This window comes from Bactrocera dorsalis, chromosome 5 (assembly GCF_023373825.1).
Source record: "Bactrocera dorsalis isolate Fly_Bdor chromosome 5, ASM2337382v1, whole genome shotgun sequence".
Lineage (NCBI taxonomy): Eukaryota > Metazoa > Arthropoda > Insecta > Diptera > Tephritidae > Bactrocera > Bactrocera dorsalis.
This window is the reverse complement of record NC_064307.1, coordinates 42899060-42911645: the sequence shown is the minus strand read 5'-3', so window position 1 is coordinate 42911645 and position 12586 is coordinate 42899060.

Genomic DNA, 12586 nt, shown 5'->3' with positions numbered 1-12586 from the left:
ATAAGTGGCTTGTAGAATTTGGTCTTTGTTCGTCGAAATTCTCAATTACCTATTCAGTACCTTCTCTATTCAGCTCTGCTGATCGAATTATATTCTCCAACAGTAGATTGAAGAAGTCGCACCATTGCGAGTCGCCTTGTCTGAAACCTCTTATGGTATCGAACGGCTCTGTGGTTCCTTCCCGATCCTGACAGAGCTTTTGGTATTACTCAGCGTTTGTTTACACAGCCGTATAAGTTTTGCGGGTATACCAATTTCAGACATAGTGAACTTCTTTTTAGGCTTCTTTTTGTGCTGCCAAAAGCAGGTTTAATGTCGACGAAGAGGTGGGGTGTGTCGATCCAATATTTGGCGCATGGTGAATATGTGGTCAGTTGTTAATTTTCCAGGCCTGAAGGGGCACTGATCCAATCAGTTTGTTGACGGTGGGCTTTAGTCATTAACACAGTATGCTCGATAGAACCTTATATGCGATGTTGAGGAGGCTTATCCCGATAGTTGTCGTAGATTGTGGGGTCTCCCTTCTGGTGGATTGGGCAGAGCATACTCAAGTTCCAATCGCTGGGCATCCTTTCGTCCAACCATATACTACAAAGAAGCTGATGCATGCTACTTGTCAATATATTGTATGTTTATATAGTATATATATTTGAAAAGCTCGGCTGGCAATCCATCGGCTCCTGCCACTTTGTTGTTCTTCAGACGGGTCATCGCTATTCGAACTTCTTCGTGGTCGGGCAATGGAACGTCTGCTCCATTGTCATCGATTGCGTAATCGCGTTCACCATCTCCTGGCGTTTTGCTTTCACTACCATGCAGTAGGCTGGCGAAATTTTTTCTTTGTATTGACGCCTGGCTTTACGCCTTAATTACCACTGCTTTGCACATTAGAACATTTATGAAACATATCGTCACCTGAAATGCAAATTAACGTAACAACATTTTCAGAAATTTACAGTGGCATGAATGAAACACGGAATAAAATGGAACATAAGTGAAACAAAGTTTTAATATTGGTTAAAACTAGTTTATATCTGACCGCGGAACCTGAAAATGTTGAACATATGTAATATTATGTATATAATTTGAAGTAGTGAAGCGTAATAAATAAGACACTCAATTTCGAATTTTTTGATGATACGTTATTTTGCATTTCAGGTGACGATATGTATTACAAAGTAGGCTGCAGGGGTAATAAAAAGACCTGATCAAACTAGAAAGTTCAGATTTGTTAACAGAAAACACTTTTGGTATTTCACATTTTTGACTTTGTTCATTCAGAGCTTTGATTTCGATACTCACTTTAATTAGTTAGCCAAAAATGACTGCTCATGCCTACTCTCTAATGTGTGCTCCTTCTTAGTGCCTCTTAGATCGACCTATTATGGTATTCCATTATATCTAAGTTAGACACGATTACTTTTTTTTAATAGAATCCATCGATTTATGATCATAATGGAGCGAATGAAATCTTGTGAGCTTTTTGGCCTTAGTAAAGCTAGTCTCTGTCCAGTTAGGTTCCCTATTAGTGTCCACGCGGTGCCACGGATTCCAGTTATATAAGCTGTTTACAAGAATATGGCAAAGCTTTCATACTTGGAAGCATACACTTTCAGACATTCGCCGCGGTGGTGGGAATATAAATAACAATTTTTTTCGATGTGATAACATAATTTCTATCTTCATAAATCGCTATATACAGAACCCCAAGTGTGATGTCCATCTTAAGGATCAGCCATTATACCTAATTTTATAATAACTCGATGAGTTTTCTGTAGAATATTGAGCGTTGTCGGCGAATATCTTTGATGTGGAAATATGATAATAATCTGGTCGTTATTTGAAAGCTTAAAAGACAGTAGATGACTCTTTCTCTTACACACAGGTTACCCACTTCACTTCTTCATTTCATTAAAGATTCTGAAATATTATTATGGCTAAATTTGAATTATACTTAGTTCTGTGATAATTTCTGTTATTAGATCAGACCATTATAAAAATGTAACTGTAATTGGTCCAATGGAATCAAATCTGGACTTTCAGACAGTCAATTTTCTGCAGCTAAGAAACCAGGAATATTGCTCTTAAGGAAGTACTGGTCTTTCATTGCCATGTGTGCTGGAGAAAAATCTTGCTGGAATACTTTCTATAGAAGTTTTACTTAATTGCCTAACCAGAAGATTCAACACTAAACCTTTAGAGCAGCTGTATTCCGAGCACACCTTTGAACCTTTGGAATAATAATTTACGACTTTTGGAAGCTTCTGCTTACATTTTGTCATATTTTCGTTATTATACGTAAAACTTCTTGAAAACTGACAATTTTTTTGTCCTCAAAAATAATATTTTTATGCTTAGTAATTTACATCAAGCGCGTTGTCAGAAGATGACCAGAGAACCGACGGTAGATCTTCGCTGAGAGATCAATTTAAGTGTCTTGATATTGATATTCTCTTGACATAATGGGTCTTATGTTTTCTGAGGTGATTTCTACGCATGTGTTTGCGAACTGTGTTTATAGCTGAATTGGTTCCAACCACGCGAATAGGCCCACTTCTCTCCCTGTCATCAACTTTAATCGTTTAGAAAAAGGTTCAATGGTGCGGTAAAGAAATTTTCTCGAAAAGTTAAGCTGTTTGAGAAGCTCATAATTTCACATTCCATTTTAATATGTTACCAAACAGTTCTCTTTCATCGAATATACATCATACGGTTGCATATCGATATTAAAATTGCAAATTAAATATTAATTGATCAATTAGTTAATTGCCCTATTGTGAATAATTCTACTTAATTGTCCAATTAGGAATTTAATTGTTCAAGGCACATTAGCCTATTAGTTTGTAATTTGTTTACAATATACCTGGACTAATTGTTTTAATAATGAGTTGTCAAAAAAGTCTTGTGGTATTTTTATTGAATTTTTTTTTTTTTAAATTGAAATGAATTTTTAATGACTCATGCCCAGCTCTTGACCGATGCTACGGCTGCTATAATGCCGGTCTCTTTCGGCCAATTCAGCGATTTTATCGCAATTTCCGACGACAGGCCTTCCGGAGCGTGGCGCATCTTCGACCACCTCTACACCAGAACGATGCCGCGATTTTGACAGTTCGTGGCGGTCATGTATGTTTATGGATTTCTGTTTAATTCTGTCAGTGTATTCAGCAGGGTTTGTCATTTTATAATGTCAAGTTTTACTTTGATAAAACGATTGGAAATTTTTCAAGACTATTATGCAAATTCACGTTCTCCGATGGCTATATGTCTAAATATGAACACAATGCGTGCAAAGTTGGGCGACTTGTTAATTTAAAGAAATGGTACAGCCAAATGGCCGCCAAGATCGTTCGATTTAAGGCCTCTATATAATGAAAAGCTGCCTCGGGTTATCGAAGAAATCAAAAGTCGGCATAAACGGGTGAAGATATGCAAACGGAGAACGAGATTTATTTTAATGATAAATGGCATACAAACACAGAACCCATTTAGACCAAATTTGAGTGTTCATTAATTTCATTTTAACATCACGTAGTTCATGTTGGTAGACCCTGTAATATCTAAAATCGTCGAAGAAGCATTTGTTGTTCGAATTACGTTCAACATCAGGGGTTACATAAGTACATACATATAGGTAATATGAAAAAGTTCTTCAAGCGAGAAAATATTGAATTATTTAACTGAAGTGAAACCATTTTTCGTGGAGATCCACCAGTGGTGATTCAGACCTTTCACAATGACGCCTTCGACCGAGCCCAATTTCGGCCAAAAAACTGCAACACAAGAACAAAACAAAACACTCTATGCAGAGAACGCGAAAAGCGATAAGGTACACTAGTGTGACGAACGCAGCACGCGTTCAGATTTATGTCAAATTGTCCGCGCTGCAACAATAAAGCTTGCAACAGCCGTGAGGCGATGGCGGCCGGCTTAACTATGATACCGGTACTTTATGTTTTCATGTCGCTAGGGAGTCGCATAATGTATGTTGTTGATGTTGTTGTTGTTGCAACTGGTGTTGATGTGGCGTTCAGAATGATGCATGTGTTGCTGCGGCGCGTCATTGTTCAGCAGTTGCAACAAATGAGTGTGGACACACAAGAGTTATGCTACTGTGGCTCTTGCAACAACATATTAGTCGTAATAGACACTAGCCGACACGCGACAATGTGCAACTGCATTTGCTAAAAACAACAACACATCTATTGTAGTTTTAGTTGCAGACACAATAGACGTTGGATCCCAAGTGTAGCGCCGCGAACGGGGTACGAATATGTTGCAAGTGCAGCCCACTATATTGTTTGGATTTCATGTGGCAGCTACCATATGTATGTGTTTGTATATGTGTGCTAACGGCATTCAATCATTGCAGCACACAATTGACTAATTTCGCGCTTAAGCGACCGAGAGCCCTGTTCCCAAATGCTCCGAACAAGTGATGCGGCAGTTCGTACGGTCACTCGGTTAGGCGGCTAAATGTTCGTTAGGTTGGCAAACATTAATTATCTCGTAGTGGTGGGAAGAGTACTAAATTGGTTGGCGAAAGGTATGATGGCAGTTATATCTTGATTGAGGCACTTTTAACTGAGTAGTGTTGCTTGAAGTGAATAATAGGTACTCTTTCATTGCTGAGCTTTGAAATTTGAAATAAGATCTAAAAGTTATGATTTTAAAGTTTAGCTATACATATGTACATATAAGATAATTTTTTTTTTATCAAACATGAAGCTTCACATCTAGTCTAATATCTAGTGTCTGGGAATATCTTAGTCAAAATTTTTCTAAATTTCTTCAGTTCTTCTTCGTACAAACTTATAGTTCTTCAAGCCCACAACATGTGTTTTTCCGCCTTGTTTTAAAAACTTTTACTTCTAGAGATCCACTTTTTTACCGATCCAATTTTTTAGCAAATGAAATCAGTACTTTGTTATGTCATTTTCTAAAGTTCATAAAATATCTCGTTTGTTAATATTAAAACAGTCAGTATTCTTGGACAAATCCGTAGTTTATAAACAGTTCTAACATCTTGTCATGACATGTCTTCCCACTAAAACTCTTTAACATTTCGTCATAGGTTGTGCTATACTGGCTGGCTGTCACGATATGCATAGACCTACAGGACCTTTGTTATGCCAAATGGAATTTCAGTGTCATACGAGGGCTGCTATATATATTTCTGGCCTAATAATGAAAATAGAAATATTTATCAACAATTTTTTTTTTCGTTGGATTTGGCTCGTCTTGGAAGACCCACATGGTCGATTGCTGTTTTGTTTCGGGCTCATACGCATAGATCCATGATTCGTCACCTGTGACGATCTTATAAACGTCTTTTGAAGCACCGCGATCGTATTTTTTCAGCATTTCTTTACACCAATCCACACGAGCCTTTTTTGAGCGATTGTCAAATTGTGCGGGATCCAACGAGAACAAACCTTTTTTACGGCCAGGTGTTCATGCAATATCGAATGTATGCTGGTGGGAGAAATGCATAGGCATGCCTCTATCACGTACGGCATCGATGTTTTCTGGCACAACGGCTGTTTTTGGACGACCTTCACGGAATTCGTCTTTGAGCGAGCGTCGGCCACGATTGAATTCGTTGTACCAGTTTTTCACAGTGCTATAGGATGGTGCTTCATAGCCATACAAAGATTTTAGTTCATCGATGCACTCTTGTCGTGATAATCCACGTCGAAAGTTGTGAAAAATGATCGCACGAAAATGTTCACGAGTTAATTCCATTTTTTGGCCGAGATGAATTTTTTAATTCCCTGTAAATAAAACAATTCACGATTAAATGACAAAACGTTCTGAGTGATGTTATGCTAAAAAATGTCAAACTTTCCAATGGAAATGTCAGATTGTACCTGGCAACACTTAGTGTTGCCTAGTCCAGAAATATATATAGCAGCCTATGTACAAGCTAAAGTTTACGTCGTTTAAGACATTAATGATTTTTGTGAAGTTTAGTAGAGACTTGATAACTAATTTTGATGCTTCATCCAGTCTCTCGAAATGCGCAATTCCTAGATATTAAATATGAGTTCTATAAAAGGCCAGACAAAAGCAGAAGAAATTTTCCAGCGTCTCTTTCATGCCTACTCCTTCCACTTTCTACAAGGTTTGTTTGGAAAGTAATAGGACTGATTTTCTTCCGCCGCGTCGGTACTTCGTAAATGAAAGAGTGGCTGGTCATTTGTCTCCGAGCAACTGGAGAGCAAAGGACAAACACATTCGCTTGACATTTTTCTGTGAGTGGCGGAATCCGAAAATGCAACATTCGTTAGAGCAGAGAAACGCTATTAAATTCTCTTAAATTCTGTGCGATACTCTGTAAATCTGTGACAGAGACATTTGATATGATCAAGCAGGCATGTTGCTTTACCAAGAAGTGGTGCGTTTCGGTGGCACTGGGCCTTTTTGGAGGCCGAAAAGAGGTCGCTGACGAAGACCTTGCTGGGAGTCCTCCGACTTCGACAAACACCGACAATGTGACTCGTGTGCGCAAAGTTTTGAACTCAGACCGTCGACTAAGTATTCGTTTAATTGCCCAGAAGTTAAATTTATCAATCAGCCGATGAAAGGCAAGCAATTTGAGATGACAGAGGGGATCCAAGCAGCATGCACTTCGGCTCTCAAGGTTATTCCGGAGAATGGCTTCCGTAACGCCTTAAATGCTTGGAAATTTTGCTGGTAGCGCTGTATCGACGCAGAAGGAGCCTATCTTGAAAGTTTTTAAAGAATTGTAACGTTTGTATTCTTTTAATCGACTCAGTCCTATGACTTTCCGAACAAATCCTGTATATGTGCCTTTGTTACAGATGTTCATCCGGTTCGCATGTGCGAGTTGTCCCTGTCATTGGGCCAAAAACTGTTTTGCAATCTTTGGGAGACCATGTGAGTAGAAAGCTTACGTGCTTCTCTCCGTTCCCTTGTATATGATCATGGCGATCCTGCTTGCGCTTAAGGCATCCATCTCACTTTGATGCGTTTGTTAACACTTCGGACATTTTCATTGTGTATTGTTTTTAGCGTCTTTGGTATATCCTGCATTGATTTAGCAGTCAAGCATATTTATATCAATCTCATCAGCAATTTCATTTACCGGAAGGTCCTTATGACCTGGAATCCAGTCGCTTTCCGGCAGCCACCATATCGCAATGCAATGTAAGATTATTGCTTAAATTTCCAATTGGCTATAATAGTGTACATTGATGTTCTTTAAGCCGTTTTCGGTGTTGTTAGCTAACTCAACTGCTTTTCGGTCAGCTTAAAGGGTCCTCTGAGTTGTAGCTCCGCGCAATAGACCTAGGCACCCACTATGGCGAGACATTTTTGATCCGCCCGTGTAGATATTGACAGTTCCTCTGCTGGGTAGCACTCCTGCGCCTTCCACCCTCTTTTAGTTTTACTTAAAACCGTTTCTTTCAGATAAAGAGTGAGAGTATGAGGTGTATTTTATCCGTCGCCCACCTGCTTATCGAACAATGCCTGGAAGGTTCTTATGGAATATCCATCTAATGCCATCATTCTTGCAGCTGATTTTCAACATCAAGCCTTGACTGAGCATTTTTCTGGCTTTAAGCTTACTAGCGAAGCATTAAAGCTGTTTGTCGATGTTCAATACCCCCTCTACCTACTAAAAATCGCTTCCGCATATCGTTCTTTGTATTCCTAAACTTCGAAAACATTAATTTGCATTATGCCAGTCTCTCGCATACACACACACACACACATGCATACTAATTTAGTGCATCAAGTTCGTGAACAGGGTCAAAAATGTGCCGCAAATCTCTGCATTGCAGCTTTTACGCCGCCAACCCGCTGCCACCCCCAACGCGACCATCAAGTAATTATAAACACAAACAGAGTCAGTCGTCACCGCCATCAACTAAGTAGGCGACCGCAATCGCGCATGCCGTGTCACAGCGTAATTAAGGATTCACCCTCAACTTTGCCTCGCATATGCGCCAATGCCGTTCCCATCGAGCACGCTGCGCCAACTAACCAGCCCACCACCCACCTAACCAAGCCAAAAGCCTCATAGTGGCGCATTGTTGCCGCCGCATTCCACCGCACACCGTAGCATTCGTATGTTTGTGGCGCCCTTTGGCTCAGGCGTGGGAATTTACTTTCGCTTTTCGCCTTTTGCCGCAGTCACTTGTCGTTGCTTAACGATTTCCTGCCTCAATGCATCGCTTACTCTGCTACATTACACTTGCTGTGCTCAAACTTTTTTGTTGTGTAAGTTTCTTCAAGCCTTTCGGGCGGCGTGCTTGCGTCATGGTTGCAAGTCTCGAAGGCAGTTAGTTGTAAGCATTATTAGTTCGCTGTAATTGTTCGTGTTTGTTGCTCGACTTTGGATTATTTCAAAGTTGGCATAAATCTGTTTGTTCCTGTGTTTCATTCGTTTTCTTGCCGAATGACATGCAATGTTGGTGCCAAAACTTGGTTGAACGGGTGAGGTGGGTTATACACCTGCTCTGTACTTGTATTTAAAGTGTTTAACTTGGTAGCTTATACTCTTATCGGAGATATCTAGAAAATGAGTAAAATATATAGTAAAATCAGATTTTATTTGGTGCACTAAATGTGGAACATGGAACTTGGGTATGTAGGAAGCCATTCAATACCACTTCTTCAATCAATGGAACTGTTCCAAAAATTGGAAAATTGAAATTCGGTTACGTCTCAGATGGTCCATCCGTTGATACCAATTTTTGGTGCTTCATTAGAGCATTTCGATTCGATTTCGAGTCGTAACTGGCGAATAATGTTTTGCTCAAAGGCTTGAATCGTCCGCATAGACTTTAGACTATACATATCCCCACTGGAAAAAAAGTCTGTGATACCAAACTATCTTGCTGACCAACCCAAAACATGAAATTATCTGCTCATCGAAATGTTCTCTCAAAGAATCCATCGATGCGATGTGTGGTAAGTGGCGCCGTCTTGTTGAAACCAAATGTCGCCGAGATCACAAGCTTCAATTTCAGGCATGATTTGTGAAGAAATATGGACAGATGATTTCAGTGACTCACAAAGCATACCAAACCGTATTTTTTCTGGATGATATGGCAGCTCTTAAATCTCTTCAGGTTGTTCTTCGACCCAGATGTGGCAATTTGGCTTGTTTATATGAAATATCTGAAGTTCTATATAAAAAACTCTTTTCCTGACGGTTGGTGAATATATTTCTAAGTTATCGGAAAAAATATTTAAAATATTTCTAAACTGTCGGGAAAATTATTTATTAATTTGAAATAAAATTCGTGAATTGGCTATAAAAATTGGATTAAAACTGAGACTTTTTTATGGTATGTATCTATTGTGAGATCCGTATTCACTGAGCTTCAGGTTTTCTGTTGTTTCGAACTTAATTTTTAAAAGGCGCCAGCAACCAACATACTATGTGTATTTTATATAGTTTATTTTGCCGTAGACTAGTAGCTTACAGTAAGTGTCCTAGGTCCTTCCTCCTTTATGATATATTGGAGTTCAATTCAGCGCCTGGCCTACTAAGTGTCCTGGCATCTTTGTAGCATACCTCCTTTATAATATATTGGAGAACTGTCCAGGATCTGGCTTCAGCAAAACGTTGCTAGTAAACTAGTTCATCCGCCATTTCATGACATGCTCTTTTAGTACTAATTGCGCTGCTTCATCCGCTGTAAACTTTTGAGTTTGAATTGTTCTTATAGAGATGGAGAAGTCCCGCTACAATTATTATTTGAATTCAAAGCCTTTTTTTGTTTCTTTGTAGGGGGAAGCTTCCAAACCGGGTTTGCGGAACTTTAATTCGCTAAACCTAACTTACTGCCAACTTATGTCTCGCCCACGAAATCGGATTAGGTTGTATAGTAAGTTTCTTAAATTTGTCATAATTAGAGGTGACGCTTTCTATTTATCAGAGGACTGACAAATTTTCACTGTGCCGAGTGTAGATTTTAACTTTTAGTTCTATGGTTAAAAAGTGGGGCCACTGAAAAAATTCGTGCTCACAGTCTTCTATGCACCCTTTTCACTTCGGACAGTCTGGACTAACGTCATAATTAATTTGCAACAGATACTGTTTAAAGCATCCACGACCATACTTTATTTGGGTTAGGTGGCAGTTAAGGCCCACATGTCGTCTGTTTATCTATGAATGGATGTCTGGGATCAGTCTGTGGGTCCATCGTTCTTTGGTCGAGATTTTCCAACGCTGCTGCCACATTGTAAGGCTTTTGGTTCTCTCCGCTTTTTTCCCCATGTAGATGGAATAGCTGGTATAGTGGCGAGAATTCCTCCCCCTGGAAGTCGTCCTTTGAATGCCAATAATGCTGTCTAATACTTCAGCAGCATTGCATGATATCGTTCGGACTGCAGAAAGTCTATGCACTGCTTTTATTGGTCTTACATGTGATTTTATGCTCAGCGCCTGTATCTATATTGATTTCCAAAGTCTACAAATACGGATGATCCACCTTCCTTTCTTTAGCGGACGGATTTTCCCATACTAAACACTGCCGCAAATTACTTTTAGGTCTTCAGCTCGATTTAGTCGCAGATTACTAAGGTTAAAGGTATTACTTCTGATTAAATTCTGCTAAAATGGTTTAAACAATAACTTCTTATCATTCCAAAGGCATTACTATCAGACAGAGTGAGCTTATTACTCATTAATCTCATACGTTATCCGGAAGCTGCAATCTCTTGAGTAACTTGTGGGTACACCAAATTCTACTCGTATCTTATCTTTCATGAAGACTTTATTGATATACACATCCCAAAGTACCTTTTATAGATGAAAAAGTATTGCAAATTTTAAAATATCTGATGCTAAAAGGTTGTAAACGAAGAAGCAATGCCATTCTTATAATTTCCGCTCAGCTTGCTGTTTACAATCTCGTTAAACAAATTAGTCATACGGTCAAAATGAAGACACTTATGTTGGCGGTAAAAATTATTTGGTGTTATAATAAAACGGGAAATTCAGCAAATTTATCACATCCACTTTATTAGAGACAATTTCTGAGGAATTTCCTTCAACTAAAACTGTCGGCTTGCCATGCAAACCCAACAACTCGACCGGTCAACCAAACTCTGCGTGCTTTACGAAGCTAGAGGCAAGGAAAAGGTAGAAAAAGAAAACATTCAGCGAAGTGGGAAACTCCACAGCTTCCGGGCTAAACTAAACACGGATGTGCGCTCGATAGAACTGGTGTGAATTTTGAAGTGTGGTGTTGTGTTAGCAGAGCGATGAGAGAGAAATGTGGTGCGGGCAGCTGAGAGGTGTGGCAGCAAACGCAATTTGTACGCGGCGTGTCATCGTCGTGTCGTCGTAAAACTCTACAGCACTTTTTTGACAATAGGAATCTTACGCGCATGTGTGTGTGTGTGAGTGCTTGGAAGTGTGTGAGCTGTGTGTTTATGTCTCCGAATCCACTCAAGTTGGCAATTTCAATGGACAGCAAATTGGACAAGGTATAAAACTTCCACTGTCTGTCTGCGGAAGTCAAGGACCACCACTTGTTGTTGTTGGCGGTGTAAGGACCAAACACCGAAAGCTAAGCAACAACAAAAAATCTGATTGCAATAGTATGAGTGTCATGAAATGCATGTGGCAAAGTGGTTATTGTAACACCGTGTGGCACGTCGTCGCAATCATGATCTTCCTTCATTGCAGACAGGTGCATGGACCCGCAAGCGCCTGAGTTGGGTCTGAGCATGTGTGTGCGTGTAGCCATAAATCGCTTGCTGCTTTAAGACACTACGTGCAACACGCCATATAACAGCATGTTTAGTTAACGGAATGTCCAGTTCACTGTTCTTGGTCATTCGGGGCGTATGGGTGCTGTAGATTTTTATCACCCGACGTTCAGTGTCATTCGGTCGGATTGTTGGCGCTGATGAAGTTTGGCTTTTATAGTGTTGTTGTTGACGGTTATTATTATTTTCATTCTCAGTTTTCGACGGCAAGGAATTGGTCGCTTTATTGGATTTTTATGCTTTCAGTTTCTATTGCGAGGCGAGTGAGTGACCGTTAGTTAGCATAGTCGCTTACCGTTAAATTTAGATTGAAATCTTGGTGGGATGCTGACAGGTGTGCGGAGCTGCTTTGCTTGTCGGTGATAAGAACTTTTAAATTAAATGTTTGAATAAGTACAGAAAATTTAATGAGATCATAAAGGATGTCTTTTATGAGGTTAAGGCATGATATAGTTTGAGTTTATTTATTCAAAAATTGTAAAGCATTTGAAGTTTGACCGAAATTTCCGGAATTTATCCACTGTAATTGAACCTTATGAAGACTATCTTGCTAGTCCAAATTAACATCACTCATTCTAACATAACCGGCCGTATGTCGATAGTAAAATGTTGGATCTAGAGCTATAAGAGATGCCATAACTTGATTATCATTCCAAATTTGGTACCTGGAAAATTATTGCCCTTCAATATGAAATCATCTTTGGGGGAACTTTAACTAACAGGTTAACAGCTGAACATATACGAAACCTGTCGCCATGACGTCAAGGTAAAGCTTTGTACATGATATGATCATAAAGGCGTGCTTGAAAAACTAAATGAAAGCATTGATGGG